The sequence below is a fragment of the Podarcis filfolensis genome (assembly GCF_964270895.1).
Source record: "Podarcis filfolensis genome assembly, chromosome: 5".
Classification (NCBI taxonomy): domain Eukaryota; kingdom Metazoa; phylum Chordata; class Lepidosauria; order Squamata; family Lacertidae; genus Podarcis; species Podarcis filfolensis.
Genome location: NC_139608.1, coordinates 64,098,805 through 64,122,071, shown reverse-complemented (window position 1 = coordinate 64,122,071; position 23,267 = coordinate 64,098,805). Strand labels below are relative to the sequence as shown.

At 43.9% G+C, this 23,267-nt stretch overlaps 1 long non-coding RNA gene across 1 annotated transcript in view; it reads left to right on the top strand.

Annotated features, from left to right (window-relative positions):
• The first annotated feature begins 19,053 nt into the window (after nt 1-19,053).
• LOC310762789 overlaps nt 19,054-23,267 on the top strand; it is a 73,891-nt gene continuing 69,677 nt past the window's right edge. The window contains exon 1 of the long non-coding RNA XR_014548176.1: nt 19,054-19,071. This is a non-coding gene — a long non-coding RNA (uncharacterized lncRNA). The remainder of the gene's footprint in view (nt 19,072-23,267) is intronic.

Sequence of the window (23,267 nt, the reverse complement as noted above, 5' to 3'; positions counted from 1 at the left end):
GATCTTTTTCCTCTGTAAAAACTGTGCCCAGAATCCTGAGTAAAAAGCTGTATTAAAATGAGCAGTTTTAAAAATTAAAATACTGGGGCAGCACATTTCTAACTCTTCCCTTCCCACTGACAGTAATGCCATTGAAAATTGCCAACTTCTTCAACGGCAGCTGAAATTACTGACTGAAGCAGAACCTTCATTTAGTTTCTGCTTTTTATTGTTTTTAGCCATCTGATCACATTTCTAAAGAAAGCCTGGGTATATGTGATGAGGGGAAGGAACTGAAACAGACACCAAGTCATTTCCTTGCTTGCTTCTGCATGCTGTGGCCGTGATGGGCTTTCATGAATCAAACTAGCCTATCATTTATAGCTCTATCCAAATAAAATAGGGGTCGGCAACATGGTGCCCTTCAGGTATTTGGGTGCCTGGCAATGATGGGAGTTGTAGTCAACAATATCTGGAGGGCTCTACATTGGCTATCCCTTGAACAGGACATTTCATGCAAGACTGTACAATATTCCAATAGGCATGGCATGATTTCCTTTTTGTGCAAGATGTGGGAAATTGCTCTTGGGCACAGCAGAGTGTGACAGATCATCAGAACTATCAAAGCAGTAGCAGTTGATGCAGTAGTGTGGCTGATTTGCTCCCAATGTTGAGCATCACTGCCAGTAATCAAGGAGAGGGGCAAAGTGGCAAGCAATTTTGGCACAGCGTAGGTACGGCAACAGGAGGAACACCACTGCTGCACCTGCACTACACAGAGCTCCCCGCGGCCTTGCCCTTCTCCCTCTTGGTACTTGGCAATTGTCATGGACTGGCTGGGTACAGAGGAGTGGTGGGAGGCACTATCTGGGGAATCTCCAAGGGAAGAAGGCTCATAGTCTGGAGACTGGTGGTGGGATGACAATGAGTGGTCAGAGGGGAAATACTGGGGGAGGAGGTGTTGGAAACTGAGGAGGCAACAGGGTTTAGTGAGCAGGAAGAGGCTGTGGCAGAGAGCAGTCCAGAATCAGAGGCAGAAGCAGAAGCAGAGTGGGGTCAAGAGGCAGAGCGGAGGGCAGCTGCTGAAGATTCCAGAGAGTCTCCCTCTCCTGCTGCAGCCAGCTCCCATGTTTCCCAGAACAGAGAAATGAAGGGGGTGGACCAAAGAGAGACAAGGACAGCCCTCCTTTTCTTTCTGCTGAGTGGGGCCCTGACTTCTCTCCCAGTATCCTACCCAGATGACACAACTGTCCAAAACACAGCTGCTTCAGAAACGGCGCTGAATTTGTGCTTGCTACAGCACCCTTATAAAACCTGAAACACAGATATATTGTTAATGAAGGGATTTTGACAAAAGTAACATAACCCTACTGTGCTCTGCCCTTTCCAAAAGAAACAGAGTTTATAATTGAAGTATAGCCCCTTAGGCCCAGAGTTCTGGGAACTGCTGTGAAGCTCTTTGGATCGTAGCCATAAGCCTTTTCTTTAAAAACAAAGCATCACATGCTTCATCCACATCCACATTTTAAAAAATGTTCATGTCAGCTTCAGTTCATGCCAGCTTCAGCATAACTCTCTCCCTGCCTCTCCTAGAATGCAGAATCTGCTGCATTTGGCCAAAGTTAAGGAGAACCTACTTCCAAATCCTGTAAATTCTCCCTTGTTCTCTCTTTTCTTTTCTCTTCTCTTCTCCTCTTTTGTGTGTGTGTTTGGGGGGGTGGAGATAGAAGTGCTTGCAAATTTTTTGTGCCAGAGCAAAAAACCTGAGGTACTACTTTAGCTAATGGGGCCCCCCACTGCCACTGTGCCGCCACCGCATGATTTCTGTTCTCATCCTGAGGTAAAGTTCTTAACCCGAGGTACTACTTCCGGGTTAGCGGAGTCTGTAACCTGAAGCATTTGTAACCTGAAGCATTTGTAACCCAAGGTACCACTGTACCCATTTTTAGGCTTCCTAGCCTTCTCTTCCAGACTCCTCCCCCATCATGGAGTAAATAACATGATTTCTTTGCCTCACTCACATTGCCAATATAATTTGGTTTTGTTTGTTTTTCAACACATGTAAGATGCTCCTAACTGGCCTGTACATGCAAGAGACAAGAAAGGCTAGACCTGGCTGTAGCAACTACTCACTCTAAGCTCCACTATAACAACAATACGTTCTCCTTCTTCTTTGCTGCCCTGTCTCCGTGTTTAGAGGGGTGCCTGGTCACTCTCTTGCTGCTCCTCCATTCATCCTTCTCTCCCTACCTGCCACCTCGAGGATGGGATACAGCCAGGAAGCAGCTGCTCTCCCTCCTGGACCACCACCAGCAACCTGGGGACAATAATGAATGAAAGTGCCCTTTCCGTACACGCACACAGCCCATGTAGTCAGAATACCTGATGTTTTAGAGACAAGCCATGCACTGGACATCAAAAGATAAAAGGCAGGGGGAGGGGGGAGGACAGCCTGGAAGAAAAAAAGAGTACTGGACCTCACCACGTGCTGCTGCTTTGCACTGTACTACTTAAGAAGAAAGCAATCAGTGCATTTTTTCCCCAGGACACACTACCTATTAAACGGCCAACATGCCTTCCAACGGGTCCCCTCCTCTACTGGTGGTCTCTAGTGGGCTTACCTAGAGACAGTGGGGACTGCAGCAGTGCTCCAGTTTGTACTGATAAATATTTTGCTATTCCTGCCACAGCTTTGGTGAGATAAGGTATTGGGCTGGATCATTAACAAAGGGGGACCCCATTATAGAGTCTTGGAGGCTGCACAGGCCTTACATCACTCAGCCCTAGTTGCCCACTGGAATCTAGATGCTTGGCCTGTGACACAGTGGAGACCATTGTGCTGGCAACTCCCAGGACGTGGCCTCAGCAGACAGGCTCAGGTGTGACCTAACCTGTCTATGTCTTATGCCTAGGTAACCCCACATTCTTGCTGTAATCACTAACGCTGTAGCCTATTTTAACGCATCTTTGGTTCTCATTCTTAGTTCTGCTCCTGGGAGTTAGTCACCTTGTGCAGGACATACAATTACATTGCTATCTTCACAAGAGTGTGGGACATGTGAATTATTTGAGTTCACCTCATAATTTTCCAGGAACAAATGACTCAGGCATCCCTACTCAGCTCATATTGAAGATCAGGGATTTCACCTAATACCTTCATACGCTCTCTCGCTGCAATATGAAATAATCCTCTTAGGTGCACTGTGCTCTGTCCCATGAAATCAAAATGAAATTTCCAGCAAGGCAGATCAAAAGAGTATGACTAATACTGGATGTGAAATTGGGTTAGAGACGGATTCTCAAAACTTGGGAACTAAAGAGTATGTCTTCGGCATGTCTATACAGGAACCAAATGAAGAAGTTGGTTATTTCTAGTTTCTGTTTCTCTAGGGTCAGCTTTTCAGTTTCTTTCTAGTGTCAAAACCAAACCGAGGCAAAACTGCACACAGAAAAGTATATATTGGAAGAAATGTGAGCTAAAATGCTGATGAATCTTCATTAGTTTTTAAGTATATATACACAATCATGAAACAGACGTGGAGAACTGAACTAAAGGTTGGGAAACCAAAATGGACAAATCTGCCCATCCCCAACCATAAGGCTTCAAAATTCTTGTTAGGGCTGCTCAGGGTTTCATGGTCACCATCACAACCCTTGGGGCTTGTAACCATCCCAAAACATGTGACAAAAGACTTTCTGAACTTGGTTTCCTAAACCAGGCAGGAGGATTGTGATCTGAAGTGGGGTGTTTCATGATATTTGGCTTCATTAGGTAGAGATCACCCACCACAGTGCTGTGTGTCTCTTTGTGTTGTGGGGTTTTGTTGTCGTTGTTGATGATTGCTGCTGACACCAAAATTGATGGAGTCTTGGAGGGGTCTGGAAGATTTAATTGCGATACCAGATCAGGACCAGGATAAGTGGTTAACCATCTGCTGTATTAGAGTGATCCACTCTTGGAGACTAATGGGATCGCTGAGGGATTCATGGGGGCTATGAAAATGTTACAGCTGGTATGGTTGATGTTGAAGTTTTACTAGTGCCATGAAATTCAGAGATGATCCAGGTGGTCCACACAACTATTCCCACTTAGGAACATGTGAATCTGCTTTATACTGAGTCCATTTTCTACACCAATGAGCAGTGGCTCTCCAGGGTATCAGACAGCAGGTCTTTCCCTGGCCCACCAGGAGATGCTGGAGATTCATTCAGGGATCTTCTGCATGCAAGTCACTTGCTCTCCTACTCAGCTACATACATGGCCCTCAGGCCTGAAAAGGTTGAAGACCATTGATTCTACTTTAGTCATTCCCTCCTGTTTGAAGGTACGAATCAGAAGGGTGCAATTTCAGATTTCAGGGCTGAAGGATAGGGGTTGCAGAGGGGTGGAGGAAGTGTCCCAGGAAATATATCCCCTTTTGCATATACCGTATACAAGATTAAACTCAAATGTATGGTTGCACTTCCACTAAATGCATCAATGATCTCAGTAACACAGGTCAAACAGTCACCGTGTGTGGTCCTTGGCATGCACACCAAGGACATAAACCTATTTAATAGCTTATACTATTAAGTTGCTCAGCATGAGAACCACAGAGTTGGCTTGAAGATATAGGTGTGTGGTCTGAAATGTGGGAGAGTGAGAGAAACCCCCACCCACCTTCTGAAAAAATACTAAAGGGCCTTTAGGAATAGTGTTATGGCCTCTGACCAGCTGTTCCTTTTGTCAGGCAGATTGCATGTTACTTGCTCAGAATGGTTGGAGGGTGGGAGCTAATAGGTGACAATTTCTCCTGAGTGTCAGCCACCAGAACTTTGAAAATATGATCTTCCTTCCACTGATGAAGGCATGCATGCCTGTGAAGCAGGGATGGAGAAGAAATTTGATTCAGCTCACTTTTAAAGAACTTGCCTAATTTGCACCCTCCGAAACAATACACAGGCTGCATCTACATTGCTATTAAAAATGCTCTGAAAATGCTTCGGGGGGTGCATTTTAAACCTCAGAATGGAAAATTTCATACAGTTCCGATTTCAGCTCTACAGCGCCATCTGATGCCACAGTGTTACAATGCAATTATAACGTCTCATTTTTAATAATGTGGCTGAATCCACAAACTGAAACACAACCATTCTTTGAAATTCACATTTCTCTGAATTTTGCAGCGCAGTTCTCCAGCCAAGCAATGCATATATTGGCATAAAGAATGCTTTGGTATAACACACTAAAAGCATTCTATAAGGGAAAATAGCTTGGGGAAAAGTGTGCATATTTGTCAAAACTGCATAGAAAAAATGTATATTATGAGAGATTCGCACTAAAATGATGGTGAATTTCCATGAGGATTCTTCTAAATAAATAAATCACAAATTGCCACGAGATGTGAAGAATTGAATTCAAGATTGGGAAAATGAGAAATTGCAGGACCTGTGAAAACGACAGAGCTCAAAGCATCTTAAGGAATATTGTGCCTCTTTCTGGAAACTGGCATGGAGTAATAGATGGATGGGAATTTTAAGCCCAGTGGCCCCAATTCATCACTCCAAACAACTCCCAAGCCTCTCATTCTGACCCTTGGGACTCTCCAAAATCACACCACCTTCCCAAAAATAACTTCTACAGGTCCTGCTTTTTGCACGTTCCTTGGGTGTTTTTCCTGACTGGAATGTGTCCCTGAACTCTGCTAATGCCTCTTCTGCCCTGGAGGGAGGGATGTACAACAACAACAACAACAACAACAACAACAACAACAACAATAATAATAATATAACAATAATTCTGCGTCCGGGCAGAATGATGGGGGTGGAGATGCTCCTTCAGGTATACTGGACCGAGGCCGTTTAGGGCTTTAAAGGTCAGCACCAACACTTTGAATTGTGCTCGGAAGCGTACTGGGAGCCAATGTAGGTCTTTCAAGACCGGTGTTATATGGTCTCGGCGACCGCCCCCAGTCACCAGTCTAGCTGCCGCATTCTGGATTAGTTGTAGTTTCCGAGTCACCTTCAAAGGTAGCCCCACGTAGAGTGCATTGCAGTAGTCCAAGCGGGAGATAACCAGAGCATGCACCACTCTGGCGAGACAGTCCACAGGCAGATAGGGTCTCAGCCTACGTACCAGATGGAGCTGGTAAACAGCTGCCCTGGACACAGATTTGACCTGTGCCTCCATGGACAGCTGTGAGTCCAAAATGACTCCCAGGCTGCGCACCTGGTCCTTCAGGGGCACAGTTGCCCCATTCAGGACCAGGGAATCCTCCACACCTGCCTGCCTCCTGTCCCCCAAAAACAGTACTTCTGTATTGTCAGGATTCAACCTCAATCTGTTAGCCGCCATCCATCCTCCAACCGCCTCCAGACACTCACACAGGACCTTCACCGCCTTCACTGGTTCTGATTTAAAAGAGAGGTAGAGCTGGGTATCATCCGCATACTGATGAACACCCAGCCCAAACCTCCTGATGATCTCTCCCAGCGGCTGCATGTAAATGTTGAAAAGCATGGGGGAGAGGACAGAACCCTGAGGCACCCCACAAGTGAGAGCCCAGGGGTCTGAACACTCATCCCCCACCACCACTTTCTGAACACGGCCCAGGAGGAAGGAGCGGAACCACTGTATGACAGTGCCCCCAGCTCCCAGCCCCTCAAGACGGTCCAGAAGGATGTTATGGTCGATGGTATCAAACGCCGCTGAGAGATCCAGCAGAACTAGGAAACAGCTCTCACCTTTGTCCCTAGCCCGCCAGAAATCATCAACCAGTGCGACCAAGGCAGTTTCAGTCCCATGATGAGGCCTGAATCCCAACTGGAAGGGATCCAAATGGTCCGCTTCTTCCAGGCGTGCCTGGAGTTGTTCGGCAACCGCTCGCTCAATCACTTTGCCCAAGAATGGAAGATTTGAGACTGGGCGATAGTTGGCCATCGTGGCCGCATCTAAAGATGGTTTTTTAAGAAGCGGTTTAATAACCGCCTCTTTCAGCGGGTCTGGGAAGGCTCCCTCACGGAGGGAAGCATTAACCACCCCACGAAGCCCATCGCCCAGTCCTTCCCGGCTAGCTTTTATAAGCCAGGATGGGCAAGGATCCAGGAGACAGGTGGTTGGTTTCACTCGTCCAAGCAGCCTGCCCACATCCTCGGAGGTAACAGATTGGAATTGATCCCAGTCAACTTGACTAGACAGAACTCTAGAACTCTCCCGCCCCGGCCCTGCTCCCACGGTGGAGTCTACTTCTTCCCGAATCTGAGCGATTTTATGTGCAAAAAACTTTGCAAAATCATTGCAAGTACAAGTGCGCATAGAAACAAATCTCTTGTACATAGGTACATAGGTACATAGGTAACATTGCTCTGCCCTCTTTTGCTTGCACAGCACTGGTCTGTGACCCCTGGGAGTCGACCCTTGGCTTGAAAAGGGTTTCCCACCGCCAGGGTAAGGGATCTTCTGCCCAAGAGGAGTTTACAGGCTGCCTGCCTGCATATTATAACTAAAGCAAATCTTTCAAAAACACCAGTAGTTTCTCCAGCAATCCCTCCTTCAAAACCCTGCCCTTGGGACTTCTCATTGCTTAGGGAAGTGTGCAGCATATCGCAAGAGGCTTTCTTTGGAGTCTCACCAAGAACAGCTCCCCCAGGCAAAGCAGTTCTGTGTGTTGTTTCACACACGGCTCCCTAGCAAGGTTGCAACAGCTGCGATGTTGGCTATGACCAATGCCTGGCTATTTATCTACATCTCTCTTGCACTTAGGGCTACATCCATCACAGCTTCTGTGGAAGCAGCAAGTTGGGAAAAGAATGGCTAGTATTATCAATCAGATTTTCATACTTGTGTTGGTAATCCACCAAGGCTGGCTTGACAAAGCACTGAGCTCAGTGACTGGCCGATTTATCAGCTGAAAGTTCATCCTACAAACTCTGAGAGAGAAGATGGTGGTAGGAGGAGCACATAATGTTCTCTCTGTTGCATATGCTTCTTGACAAATTGTACTTTGTCACCACCAGTTCCACCAACCATCTCATGATTTATTGATTTACTATTTCCTTGTTTGCCTTGGATGATTAAAAAAGACCCCTGCTTTTCTAAGGAATTGAGTTCGTTCATCTAATTGTCTGAGTTTTTTTTTTTTTTACAAACACCTACTTTAGATTTCACAGAAACATTTAGGGTATTTCCAAGAAATTGCATCAAGTGTACTTAGTGCAGACTTGTGAAGAGTTTATGATTAAGCAATAAAAGTGCACAATCAAACAACATTGTTTCTAATGCATGAAATGTCAGGGATCTGAGTCATGTGATCCTTTGCTTCATGGTTATGGAGCTTCATAGCTACAGAGGTGGCTATGACTAATAGCATCTTCAAAAGATTTCTAGCATTTAAAAGTCGGTCACTGCAGAGTAGAACACACCAGATTGCAGAATCTTATCAGACCCTTTGGGATCCCCTTGGTAGCTGGTGGAACCATACCACAACTTATTTTTGAACCATTGTCAGAGTTGGGAAGCAACACCCTTTGTAGGGTAATGGGGCTGACTTTCCACTGGCAACAACTGCATATCTCATTATTTCTCCTTTCCCTTTAAAAGTAGGAGTAGGGGTCAAAGGGAGTGTAGAAAAATGTATGTCATGCAAATTTGCAAGCATTTTGGGAAAGGATATCCAATAGATATGGTGGCCTGTTGCCAATTAATGCCATGACTAGAAATAGGTGAATGTGACAATTATGGTTTCTCGTTTTTTCCAATCACATGTTCATTCTCCACATTTCTACATCAGTTTGGGGGGGGGGTTGGTCAGCAGTGTTGCGCAAGTTTCTCCACTTTATATATGCAATTTTGCCTTTCTCCCTATGTGTGCACACAATATGAAGCACAATATGAAAAGCGGTGAGAAGAAAGTTAAGGGGAGCATAGAAGACTGCAAGGCAACTGAGTGGAAAAGTGGCTTCAGATAACTTCCCAGCTCCACTTCTTATCCATCACTTTTCAGTGAGTAGCAATGCTGTTGTTTCACGCTGCCAGGTTTTCTGATTCTTTCTCCCACAATTCATCTCCCTAGGGCACAGATTAGCTGTGATCCAGGGCACAAGGCTGAGAGGGTCATGAGAAATGTAGTTTCCTTAAGGGCTATTGTATTAGAAGGTGGGGAGGACTGACAATTACAATAACCCTTGTAAGAAATACACTGCAATGTCCCACAAAGACAAAGAGGAAGCAGGGGAACATACCTCTCCTCTCTATGTGCTGCTGGTCCTGACCACTACTTGATAGATGAAGGAAGAGGGAGGTGTTTGGAAGGAGCAGGACTGGTGATGATCCTCTAGGATGGCAAGGGCTAGCAATTACAGTCGGTCTTAGGAGAACTACATCTCCCAGAGGCCTCAGGGCTTTGCACCCCAGTGTGCTGTTAATCAGTGCACCAGAAAAATGAAAGTGGAGGAGGACAATACACATGACCTCCTCTCTCCATGCATTGCTGCTGGTGGTCCCACAGCAGCAGGGGGTTTGGAGGGCATGGATGGGCTGAGGGGAAGGAAGCCAGGAATTATTCTGTAGCTCAGAATTTGATTTAGGCAGGGAATAAATTCCAAGGGCTGTAAAAGTTCACCTCTCATTTGGGCCAGCTTTATGAGCCTGGGAAGTTCTTTGAGCCTGAGCTCAAGAGAATTTCATCTGGACCTCTATCCCATTGAAACGCCATTGATGACCCCCTTGTTGTCTTACATTAGGTGACTGTTGATATATAACAGGCAGGGCCCTAGAGAGGCCCTGGGCTCCTCCATTTGTGAGGCCCCTCCCCACCCCCTCACCCTCAGGACTAGAAGAAAATGGAAGTGTTATAAACAAAACTGAGTGAAGCCAAGGATGACGATGGGTGTTTAAAATTCTGTAATTCACAATTTCTCCCCTAAAGGACCTAAGATGTTATTGTTAAATACCATGGTGATTTTTAAAAATGCATAAAATTAACACTGAAAAACTTTTGCAATAGCTGAACTTTGTAAACATTTTGGGGCAGGCCGCAGGCTGGGTCTTCCTGTTATATACCTACTGGTATTGACAAGGCATCTGACCCACACCTGAATCTCATGGCTCATAGCCTGATTAGTTCTTTGATCTGCAGCCGCAATGTGGAAATAAAGGATGAGATTGCCCACCAGATACCAGGCACTCTACTATTCAAATTAGGCCCCAGTCTTTTGTTACAATCCCCTTCTCAATTAAGTAATCATTTTTAATCTAGAATTTAAATTCTCAAAACTTTCTTATTTGTTAATTCAAGCAAGTAAACTACTCTCACTTCATTACAAACAGTATTTCTACCTGCAACACACCTGAGCAAACCTGCTCCTCTTCCTTTCACAGATATATTGTTTCCATTTGCAACTGCAGCTGCTTCTGATGAGTTATCATTTAACTCTTTTCGGGGGGGGGGGAATTAGCATCAGACGCCATGTGCATGGAAGTTGCCAAATCAATTAACCAACTAGAAGAGTTACTGTTAATAGCACCAGTTTTCCTATAACTTGATATTGCTGGATAGTTCTGATGAACTGCAAAAGCATTTTTAGTTTGCTTTCTGTTGCCACCCTGGAACTTTTCTTTAGTAGTGCCACTTTGTTTTGTATGATTCCTTGCAAATGAAGGAAAACAACTTTTCTGCTTGTATATGTTGATAATATAATTTTGGTTACTGAGAACAAACAAGATTGTACCAAAACAAGATTGAATCATAGAATCATAGAATCATAGAGTTGGAAGAGACCACAAGGGCCATCGAGTCCAACCCCCTGCCAAGCAGGAAACACCATCAGAGCACTCCTGACATATGGTTGTCAAGCCTCTGCTTAAAGACCTCCAAAGAAGGAGACTCCACCACACTCCTTGGCAGCAAATTCCACTGTCGAACAGCTCTTACTGTCAGGAAGTTCTTCCTAATGTTTAGGTGGAATCTTCTTTCTTGTAGTTTGGATCCATTGCTCCGTGTCCGCTTCTCTGGAGCAGCAGAAAACAACCTTTCTCCCTCCTCTATGTGACATCCTTTTATATATTTGAACATGGCTATTATATCACCCCTTAACCTCCTCTTCTCCAGGCTAAACATGCCCAGCTCCCTTAGCCGTTCCTCATAAGGCATCGTTTCCAGGCCTTTGACCATTTTGGTTGCCCTCCTCTGGACACGTTCCAGTTTGTCAGTGTCCTTCTTGAACTGTGGTGCCCAGAACTGGACACAGTACTCCAGGTGAGGTCTGACCAGAGCAGAATACAGTGGCACTATTACTTCCCTTGATCTAGATGCTATACTCCTATTGATGCAGCCCAGAATTGCATTGGCTTTTTTAGCTGCCGCGTCACACTGTTGGCTCATGTCAAGTTTGTGGTCAACCAAGACTCCTAGATCCTTTTCACATGTACTGCTCTCAAGCCAGATGTCACCCATCTTGTATTTGTGCCTCTCATTTTTTTTGCCCAAGTGCAATACTTTACATTTCTCCCTGTTAAAATTCATCTTGTTTGTTTTGGCCCAGTTCTCTAATCTGTCAAGGTCGTTTTGAAGTGTGATCCTGTCCTCTGGGGTGTTAGCCACCCCTCCCAGTTTGGTGTCATCTGCAAATTTGATCAGGATGCCCTTGAGTCCATCATCCAAGTCATTGATAAAGATGTTGAATAAGACCGGGCCCAAGACAGAACCCTGTGGCACCCCACTAGTCACTCTTCTCCAGGATGAAGAGGAACCATTGATGAGCACCCTTTGGGTTCGGTCAGTCAGCCAGTTACAAATCCACTGAGTGGTAGCATAGTCAAGACTGCATTTTACCAGCTTCTTTACAAGAATATCATGGGGCACCTTGTCAAATGCCTTGCTGAAATCAAGGTAGGCTACATCCACTGCGTTCCCTTCATCTACCAGGGTTGTAATTCTGTCAAAAAACAAGATCAGGTTAGTCTGACATGACTTATTTTTCAGAAATCCATGCTGACTATTGGTGATCACAGCATTCCTTTCTAGGTGCTCACAGACTGTTTGCTTAATGATCTGCTCCAGAATCTTCCCTGGTATTGATGTCAGACTGACTGGGCGGTAATTATTTGGGTCTTCTCTTTTCCCCTTTTTGAAAATAGGGACAACATTTGCCCTCCTCCGGTCTGCCAGGACTTCGCCTGTTCTCAAGGAATTCTCAAAGATGACTGCCAGTGGTTCTGAGATCACATCTGCCAGTTCTTTTAATACTCTTGGATGCAGTTCATCTGGCCCTGGAGACTTGAATACATCTAAACTAGCCAAGTATTCTTGTACTATCTCCTTAGTTATTCTGGGCTGTGTTTCCTCTGCTGAATCATTTGCTCCAAATTCTTCAGGTCGGGCATTGTTTTCTTTATCGGAGAAGACTGAGGCAAAGAAGGCATTGAGGAGTTCAGCCCTTTCTGTGTCCCCTGTTTGCATTTCACCATCTTCTCCTCTGAGTGACCCCACTGTTTCTTTGTTCTTCCTTTTGCTACGAACATACCCATAAAATTGGGTGCTGGCCTGGCCAGGACATAGGCATCTTGTGACAAAGGTGACGTGTGTGCTTGCTTGCTTGCTTGCTTGCTTAACAGCTGTTGGAAACTTGAAGGTCCCTGCTTTCCCTTCTTATGGTCTTTATATTGGACCTGGAAACTCCAATAGAGAGCATTCCGTGTCTCTTAGGCTCTTAGGTAGTTCCAAAAATACAGAGTCCATCAATAAAACACAGTGTTCATTCATAAAGCAGTAACATAAATCTCCATTGCTACATACTGGGTGTGTATTTCAGCAGTTGAACGTACAGGTTTATGGCCATGCTGTAGTGTAATGCTTATGCGACTGTGAATAAAAGGTGGTTGGGCTCATCATCCTGGGGTTTGAGGGGGGGGGAAGAGGTGACAAAACTGTTTTCCAATAAGTGCCCCGCCTTTTATTTCCATAGCAAGTCCTTGAGTCTGTACTCTGAATAGTGACACCAGGGACCTAGAAGGTGCAGGGTTTTCAGTCCAACCCCTGTACAGTCTAATCAGGGCTGACCTTAAAGCAATTGGAGAAATTTGGCCAAATTGGGCCCCATGGGGGCCCCCGCACCAGGGAAATCTAGATGGATTTTATTTCTATCTATAAGATTTTGCAGACTTTGGCTGTGAACTGGGGCCCTACAAAAATCAATAAATCAAATTGTGCCCCACTGCTTCAAATTGGGTCCCACTAGCTAGCTCTGAGTCTCACAGTTGCTGGGCCTGAGTTGCCCTGCCCTCTCATGAAGTCTTGGGTTTGCAATTTTGGGAGAGGGGAGGTTGCCTGCTGGGGAGCGGGTGGGGTGGCAAGGCCCCCTAGATTTAGAGGCCCTATGCTTCAGCCTACTTAGCCTATACATAAATCCAGCACTGATAACAGGTCTTCTTCCACTACAATGACTACACTGGAATGTACTCCCCAAAGAGAGTTAGCCTCCCTGCTTGTCTACTTGAAAATAGCTAAAACTTGGCTCCTAAAATAACATTTTTCCAGCATGATTAAATGGGCTGTTGCCAACTAGCTAATGTCCCTAACCTGGCCCTCACCGCCCATCCTTACATTTGTTTTATTTCTGTTTCAAATAGATTGCAGTGAGTTTGTAACTGAGCTGCCTTTTTTAAAAAAACACTGAAAGACTGTGTATACAATAGAACTGTAACAAATGCCTAGCCATTCATTTTTTCACCATAAAAAGGTGCCAATTTGGGGTGACGAAACAGGCGCCCAAAATGCAGAGCCATGTTTCTATGGTACGCAAACAGGCCACGGCATTTCAGTGGAACACATCACTTTACTTTCAGTGTTGTTTCCACCCAGCTCCTGCTGCTGCATGTTCTACTTATAGAATTTGGTGAAGTGGTTTGAATATTGGGTTAGAACTAGCGAGATCCAAGTACCAAACTCCACTTGGCTATAGAGCTCACCGGCTTACCTTGGACCAATCTCAGCTTAACCTACCACTCAGGGCTGTTGTGAGGGTAAAATCACATACGTTGCCTTCAGCTCCTCAGAGAAAGGGTGGGTTATAAATAATGATGAAGCTTGAATTCATGACAATAACTAAGTGAGAAAGGGGAGCTTTCTACACAACTAACCAGTTATAACATAAATCCAAATTCAGCAATAATTTTCTTGCACACGCACATGCACACACACATATGAATGTGTGTGTGTGTGAGAGAGAGATATTACAAAATTAAAATACATATAAAAATACATCCATTTATGGGGGATGGAATCATACAATAAATCATGAAAAATAATTTGCTAAGAAGACAAATGCCCAAATAATGTTTTACAGTCATCAAAAATTTTTTTCTCAAAATCTAGATTTAACCCAAATAAATCACATTGATTTGCATGCATTAAATTAAATCTATTGGGATGTTCTGTGCAGCTGAAGGGAGAGGCGTTCAAGACAGACATAATAAGAATAACATAAAAATAAAATGGTTTCTATAATCTTTCCATATACTTGATAATCACACTAGTGGGATTTTATACTCTTAGAATCTATGTGAAGAAAACTGCAAAAACTGCAGGCAACATTCCCAGGAAATTGCTATATTGTGCACTTAGCACAGGGTTTTATAGAAGGGGAAGTTTGGGAAACCAGTAAGTCCTTGTGGGGGGTGGGGGAGTTCCAGCCTTTAACCAATGGAAAAGGATTTCCTTGTGGACAAGTGGGCACCATGTTGTTGACCAGAGTGTGTAAATAGAGAAAAGCAGCCAACATATGCAAATTTTGTTGCATGCCACCCCAATCTCCAAGCGGTGCAAGATTCCAGGAGTTCAGGACGCTTACCCAGGATTCATGTTCCCGTCTGAATGAAGGATAGCAGAGACTGCAGTGTCTTTAGGGTATATGGTTTATTTACACATCTATACAACTTCATCCTATACTGGAGGGGCTGACCGCATCAACACCGCAAGAGGGTCTTGCTTCTCCCATAGCCAAACTTCCTTTATTTCCTTAATGGCCTATACTTCAAGAAACTTGTCTGGCTATTTCAACAATTTGAATCCTTGATTAGATTTTAACACTTGCTCTATTCAGGAATTAGAAGGGTCTCAGCATATAGCCCACCCCACTCCCCCAACTCATAACAATATACTTATACATGAACAGAAGCAGTTGTCAGGAGGGAATAGAGCAAAATTCACCCCTCTCTCCCAAAGAGCTGCTCACTGTCCCTCTAGTTAGGACATATTTGTAAACAGGATTCCTGAGTCCAGGTTTTTAGCAGAGAGGATGTCTGCATAACAAACACTGTAAAATGGGGCACAGATTAAACCAGCCTTGGTTTAACCAGAGGAAAGAGTGAGTCTTACAACAAACCCTGGGTTTTTCTTCGCACGTAGTTTAAACCATTACATCTTAAGTCGTTGTTGCAGTGTCTATTTTGAGATATTAAAACCTCAGCAGCCGAAAAAGTTATTTCTGAGCAAACCGCCTCATTTTCAACTATAATAGCCCAGCCACTGCAGCAGTACTGCAAGTTTGTGGTTTTATACAAGGAGTGAAACTTGCTATAGGTACATATTTAATTTTGCTTGAAGGGGCAAAAGGTTTCGTATGGGGTCTGGTGGATGACTCCACCACATTTATAAATATAATAGTATTCTAAATTCCCTCACAAGTGCACATGCAGACACATATAAAAAATGAATTGGCTTTTAAAATAGACAGTGAAGCTACTTGCAGGGCTCTTTGGGCAATATTAATGTATTCACTGCAACTAAAATACTTTAAAAAGAAGCTCATTGTTTTAAGTAGTCTGTGTGACAGAGTACTAAATGTATAATCTTTCAAGAACAGGCAGTCATATTTGACAGTATAACACAGGTATTGTTTATGGTATCCTAAGGAACTGGGCAATATTTCATCTCAGCTAAAAGCATGTCTGTTTTCTTTCAAAATGCATTTTTTACCTTACAGGATAAAAATGAATGTGGCTAATTTGGGTCTGATGAACTAAATACACCTGTAATATATTTGAAAGGGAGAGGGGAATGAGCAAATTTAAAGATACTTGCACACACACAAAATATGAAAGTACACAATGGCACTTAGGTTCCTGGAACTTACAGGGGGTGAGTAATTGTTAACTCAAAGGAACAGGACAACACCATCTAGCACAATTAAATTCTACCAAGCACCACACACTCGTGTTGTTGTGCCCAGTGAACTGCGCTGACGATTTAGAGGTGTGCTTCATCCTTCAAGACGTCAGTGGCTGTCTCTATCTCCATTCAAGAGTAACAAAATCAGCAACCACGAGAATCCAGAATAAAAGAGACGGGCTGCCTGAATAAAAACAGGCATTGACTAAATAGCACCATTTAGCCTTGGCTTTATGAAAAACCCTCGATGTTCTTTCCTCTTTTAAAAGGAAATGGAAGTGGGCTATGTAATTTGCTTCTAACAACATGAGGCAGATGGGCTGGAGAAGAGGAACAATCCAGTGTCATGTGTGTTATAACATGCACAAGTAATTTCCTGTTTGTTTTTTATCCAGGACATTCTGTTTATATGAACTGAAAGGCACTGGGATGCAGCTGTTCATCCAAGAGAACTGAATATATGAACCTGATCGCCCCTTCTGTGCATGCAGTTGGGTCATGTGCCCTGCTTTAGAGAGGGCTGTCTCAGCAGTGAAATTATAGTAATCATTTCTAAATTTGCAACTCTACAAATAAATTAGTATGTGGAAATGTAATTCAAACCAGTGGCCCCCCCCCCCGGTGTGTGATACATTTCCTCTTTCTGCCTAATGCAGAAGTGGTTGTCCTATTCCAAGTATAAGTGACCAGCAGAAGTTTGGATGGTAGTTGGAAGGTTCCTTCACAGCCACTATTGCCTGGCTGGCTGACAGAGTGCACTTTTGCTGGCCAAGGGCTTGAGGGTAAGAGGTTCCAATGATCCCCTTTTACAAATGAGGAGGAGGTGATCTGTCAGGAGTTCAGCCTACACTCGAGTAGGACCCTGGCAGAGACACATGCCCGACTGGCATGTTCTCTCCCTCCTGGTCGATTGTTCAGGAGCTTTATAAGCTTTCTTCAGCCCGAACATCACAGCGACCGATGCCAACCGACACCGGCACACTTAGGGATCCGCACAGTTTGCACATCATGCGTAACAGACCTCAGCAACTCAGCATTTTGGCTAATCTACTTTATTTACATATAAACACACATGGAGCACTGCAACATGGCTCCCTCTCTCTCTAGCATCAGACAGCAAAGAGAAAAAAGAATAAAGGACAATAGTCCAACTTCACGGAACACAGTAACACAAACATCCTGTCTCCGTCACTTCCCACTCTGTGAAGTCAAAACATATACCGTCATGTGATAGACAACAATCCCATGACTGAAATCATGGAGCAGGAATTCTAACATGCTCTGCATCTAGTTCATTCTACTCTACCGTGGGCCGTCTTTATATCATAACTTTGGACCAGTTTATGCCTGTAGTTTTTGTCTACACAATCAAGAGGAGAACTGTTAGATGCATCCATTTCTTGCTCTAAAAGTGAAACTTATTTGCACGAATGGTCAGTGTTATCTCAATGTTCTCTCTCAGCACTGCAGTCATGTACAGACACACTACACACACGGAGGTGATTTCAGGAGGTCAGTTATGTACCGTATTTTTTGCACCATAACACTCACTTTTTTCCTCCTAGAAAGTAAGGGGAAATGTTTGTGCGTGTTATGGAGGGAATGCCTACGGGTGGCATGCCTACGGATTTTCCTCCTCTAAAAGCTACGTGCGTGTTATGGTCGGGTGTGTGTTATAGAGCGAAAAATACGGTAACTCACATGTGTAACTGACATTCAGACCCATGAAAACAAAAGTGCTCAGACTGGGCTGGATCATTCCCACTGAGATATACTAATGATGCCTACATTTTACTGCTTCTTAATAAATAAATAAACAAACAAACAGGTAATTTTTCTTCCTAATTTAAATATTTTTCAATAAAAAAATAAAAAATTGCACTTTTTATCACTACATTGTCTGTGACAAAGAGCTTTGGCTCAAAATAGGTTTTTGGGAGACTTCTATATGACAACTTGGTAGTTAATATCTTTGCAGTCAGTTATACCACTTTAGGATATTGCCATCTCTAGAAGGTTAAAAATAAGATTTTCAAGCCAAATCTTACACTCTGATCTCAGAAGTGCTCCTCTCAACATCCTGTTTATTGAGCATTCATCCTGATTTGTTACACAAATATTATGCAAAGATTAGATTGTATCTGGTCTTTACTGAGTCTTCATTCTGATTTGTTTGCAGGGGTGACTATATAACAATAAGCATATATCCTGCATTCAGCCTGATTTGTTTCTGGGGTCTTTATACATCTTCCCATTAATTATTCGTTTTCTGACACAGTGCATTTTCCTGTCAATTTTCTAACTGCAAGCAGTCCAAGGTTTCTTGAGTAAATTTGCTGCACCTAGGCCTTGGGAAGGGCACCTGTCACTCACCTTATGCTTGACAATTTATAGTTAAGAGTCCTACTACTTCTGAAGGGCCTCAGGTTCCCCCTCTTTGACTTGAGGTGACCTGATACAGGAGAGGATGGAACTCCTGTACCTTTCAAAAGTTGTGTTGAAGAGAGAACCTTTGCTGCAGAATGGCTGAAGAAAACATGGCAGGTGGCCCTGCTGATGAAGCTAATATATAATGGGAATGTCATGTATCCTAAATACCAAATTATTGAATGATGGACCCTGTGTATTCAGTTGTGGAATGACCAGATGAAATACCTCTGCCACATTAATTTAATTTTCTATCACAATGTTACTATTCCTTTTTGTTCCATCCCCTCTTTTTCTTACTACTCTTAACCCCTTATTATTGTGTTATAGCAATATTTGTTTATTTATATTTATATATAAATTTTAATTTAAAAAAGAAGGTGGCTGGGAGTACCAAACAACAACAACAAAATACGAACAGACCCTCCAAGTGTCCTTATTTTCCATGGACAGTCCTGTATTTACAGAGGTCATCCTGGTTTCTTATTTGATCCCAGAATGTCCCACTTTTCCTTAGAATGTCGCTATTTCAAATGTTGGAGGGTATGGAGTTATGCGGCCCCCAAACCAAGGAGATAAGTAACTTTACAACCTTTAGAAGACATCTGAAGGCAGCCCTGTACAGGGAAGTTTCATAATGTTTTATTATGTTTTTAATATAAGATAATGATGATGATGATGATGATGATGATGATGATGATGATGATTGAATAGGACATCCCTATTTTCATTGGATAAATATTGGAGGATATGCAACCACCCACACCAACATAATGGGGAGATGCAACCGGGGGCGGGGGAGTCCAATAAGGGCTGAGCATGGAAAAAAGAATATAAGTGAGAGTTTTTTGTTTCTTGGTATCTGTCCATTTATGGAGAAAACAAAGTTCACTGGGAATCAGCCAGTTTTCAGCTGTTTTCCCACAGGGACTGCCAATCTGTTTCTTCCAGTAAGTCTCTGTTGAGCCTACCACTCATTTCCCGCTGGAATTCTGCTTGTACATTCCCTCTCTTTTGCCCTTAAAATTACTTTTGGCTAATATCTCCCTGCCTCCAAAGAGTATTATTCAGGCTGCTTCACAAGAATGGAGCCAAATGGTTTTAACAAGTTGGCGCAACCACAAATAGGTTTAAAGTTTGGATCTAATCAAAGACAGACAATATAGACAGTGACCGTGTTGAGGGCTGATGATAACTGTGAGTCATTTCAGAAGCAGAAAAACTCCAGGACAAACAAAGGGACAAAAGTAAACCACAATAAATCACCAAAACTGTCTAAGCTGCAGTAATTGACTTTTTAAACTCTGAGAGGTGCTTGAAAGCTTTTAACCAACAATAGCAAGCAATTAATTAAAGCCTGTTGTTCTCAATGTGTGAGGTAGGCTGAGGATACAGCGGAAGTTTCTAGATGAGGAAAGAGCTCCCCCCCCCAAGTTTTGCAATATAAAATACTTCTGTGCCTGTTCACACTTGCTGGGTGAAGAAATGGAGAAGTCATCAGCTTGCTACCACCAAACTTTGGGACAAGGCCATCAAAATCAGTTCAATAATGTCCTACTCAGCAGTGGGGGAGATAGTGCCCTCCTGACAATGCTGTTGCTCTCTTCTTTTTCTGGGGAGATATGGGGGGAATGTGACCTGTTGGCTCTTTTTGATCAGCTCAGAAGTTCTGGAACTAGAGGCACTATATCACAGTGGTTCAATTCCTATTTGCAGGACAGATGCCAGACAGTTGCACTGGACACTTCTGTTCATCTGCGTAGCATTTATACTGGTTTAAAGATATAAGAGCCTGGGCAGGGAACAGAAAAATGAGTGGTGGTTTGTTTCCTCCCAATTCTTCTTCTTCTTCTTCTTCTTCTTCTTCTTCTTCTTCTTCTTCTTCTTCTTCTTCTTCTTGACACCCAACTCTATATCTGCTTTCCACCAAAATCAGGAGAGGCTGCTCTGCTGTCTGGAAGCAGCAATGGGTGAGACCCAATAACCTGAATCTTAATTAGACAGAGTCACTGATAGTGAGCCATTTCCAGGTCCAGGAGGTCAGTAGATGGCCTGTTCTGGATTTATTTGCATTCCTCCTGAAGGAAAATGTTCCTAGCTTTCTAGGGCCATCATTGTCACCTGAGATTCAGGTAACCCCACTGGCAAGGAGCTTGCCAGGCATGGCCCTCTCTAACCTAGCTACAGTAGTGCATGCCGTGGTAGCTACATCTAGACTACCGCAATGCACTCTATCTGGGGCTGACCTTGAAAACTGTTTGGAAGCTGCAGCTGGAGCAGAATGTGACCGCCAGGTTTCTGATCGGTGCTGCAAGTTGGGATTGTATGTCAGCAATCCTTAAGAAGCTGCTATTGGCAATACCAGATCTGGTGTTAGGTGCTCACTTTATAAAGTACTAAACATCTCAGGGGCCAAGTATTTGAAGGGGCACCTCTCCCATTATCTGCTCATCTCAGTTTCAACTTGCTAAATCCAACAATTGAGTCCCAGCAGCAGTGGCGTAGCAAGGTCTCCTTCACTCCACGCTCCGCTTGTTTGTTTGTTTGCTCGCCTGCCTCCTTCCCGTCCTGTCTCTGCCTGCCTGCCTGCCTCCTCCAGCAGCCCGGGAATGTGGGGCTGTCAAAATGAAGGCAGAAGGGGGGAAAGCCGCCGGCAAAGCGCTGCAGCTCCCACCCTTCCCAAGATGACTTGGGGTAGGTGGGAATCGCAGGCAGGCGGCGAGCCGAATGTCACCCCCCTCAGTGATGACACCCAGGGCAATCTGCCCCCACCTTCCTCCACCTCTGACCAGCAGACTGCCAGATGGCCTTTCCAGTGCTAGAAAAATGCAACCTGTGCTGCTGATAGAAGTGGTACGACTCATGCAACACATTGGTGACTAATATACATACAATAATTACCAAAATAATTATACATTCTTTATCAATCTTTTGAGAAAAATACAAAACCTTGTGTAAAGCCACAGAGACTTATGAACAACCCAACTTAAGATGAACTTATAATGTCTGGTTTTGATGGATTTTTCAAATGCTTAACTGTCTTTTGTTTTCTTTATATTTTTAGGTAAGTTCATAAAGATACCAACAAAGGGTAAGTTCAATGTTGTTCACAATACTGAGAGATGCTAGTGGAGTTGTAGATGGATGTTAATGAAGTTGTAGACAGGGTGCCGGCGTTTTGCACCTGTTTCACCCTGGCAGTTCAAGTAAGGCTGCTGTTCGCCCCCGATGGGGCCCTTCTACTGGGGCTTGCAGGTAGCACACTCCCAAGGTAGTTTTCCGGGCTTCTTCAGTGGTCTAATCTCAAAGCCTTGATATGTGTATTGATATTCAATTTCATAAAGAATACTCTTTCTTGGCTTAAGCTTAAGAGATTGATTTGCTTAGCCTTTCTAAAGCTGACAAGCTCCACAGAGCTCACCAGCATGGGGTTTGCCATAGCATCTTCCAGCCAAAATATCCTGCTTTCTTTATTCAACCCATGAATTTGTTCAGAAGACCAAGGATACGAAAGTCTTTTTAGTGACTTAAGGCCACTTATCGAGCAGGGGTTGGAAACCTCAGGTCTGGAGGCCAAACACAGCCCTCTATGCCCTTATCTAGCCGTTGGGATTTGCCCCAGATTACACCTCCTCTTCAGCCACCCTTCTCCTTCCTAGGCCGCATTGCTCACCAGCCCTCCTTTGTTCCTACATTGAGTGTTTTTGTCCTTGAACTCTGACCATGACCCTTGCCTGGATTAAGGATAGAGGGTGGTAAAACTAGCCTACTATAGAAAGGTCTAGTTGACATTTGTTATTCTTCCCACTTATACCCATGTGTCCCCTGGAAGCTTGCCCAGAAGGAAACATGCTCCTCTGATAAAGGTTCCCCACCCATGTTATAAAAGAAAAGGTTGCTTGGATCATGATGGTCACATGCTCCACCTCTTTATAGTCCTCCCTTTTTTATTCAGCTACTTTGAATTATTCCACATCATAAATTCTTCCCCTTTCCACCATTATTTCATGTATGCAACATCAGTAGGGTTTGTCCTAACATGTAAACTTCCTCAATAAACCGCTTATCTGCAATAAAAGTCTTCATGTCATTGGGCTGTTTGCACATAAATCCTGTTCTTGTCTGATCTGGCCACGGCCATGAGTGGGAACCTGGACACCACCCAGCTTGCAATCAGTAAACTGTGGCAAACTTTTTTAAAATACATTGTTCAGAAAGTCCTTGCGGCACTAAAATACTGGATTTGCTGTCAGAAAAATCACTATAAAAATGACTTTATGTTTTGGCCCTGGGACTTGTTTACCGAACAATAGAAATAAAATACATATGAGAAAAGCATTGGCTTGGAGAAGCATTGGCACTGCTTTACTTCTCACATTGGCAGTTATCTTCCCAGTAGACTTTAGGTAGGTTTAGGTAGACTTTAGGTAGGTTTAGGTAGGACTTTGTGCAAATGTCCTCTCGAAATCCTACAGCTGTGGCAGCAGCCAGTCATTCCTCCTGAAGCCACTGCCCAAAGCTCTTTTCTTCAGGTAGAGTACAACACTGTATGTGCCTTGCAGACTGCCCCGAGCCCTGTAAGCTATGCTGCTGTCCTCTGATCTGTTCAACTACCTGATCTGTTCAACGCTGATCTGTTCAACCACCAGTGTTGGAGTCAAGCTCTGTTCAACCACCCGTGTTGGAGTCAAGCTCAAATATCAGTCCAGACAACCT